This window comes from Pterocles gutturalis, unplaced genomic scaffold (genome assembly GCF_000699245.1).
Source record: "Pterocles gutturalis isolate BGI_N339 unplaced genomic scaffold, ASM69924v1 scaffold39119, whole genome shotgun sequence".
Classification (NCBI taxonomy): Eukaryota; Metazoa; Chordata; class Aves; order Pterocliformes; family Pteroclidae; genus Pterocles; species Pterocles gutturalis.
The window spans coordinates 1-202 of record NW_010132029.1 but is presented as its reverse complement, the minus strand read 5'-3'; positions in this window follow the sequence as shown (position 1 = coordinate 202).

Here is a 202-nt window from a genome sequence, read left to right as displayed (position 1 = left end):
AGATGCGCTTAGCGAAAGCCTGTATTTTTCGTTATTATTTTGAAAAACCAGTCTCTATGCCTCTTCCCCCGCCGGTCCGTGCCTGGTTCGGGGTTCTGCTGCCCCTGCACCCCAAGCCCCGCTCTCCTGCCCGCCCGCACCTCCCTGGCGGCGGGGGCGGCCCCGGGAACACAACCTTGATGCTGCTCGGCACTGTGCCTCC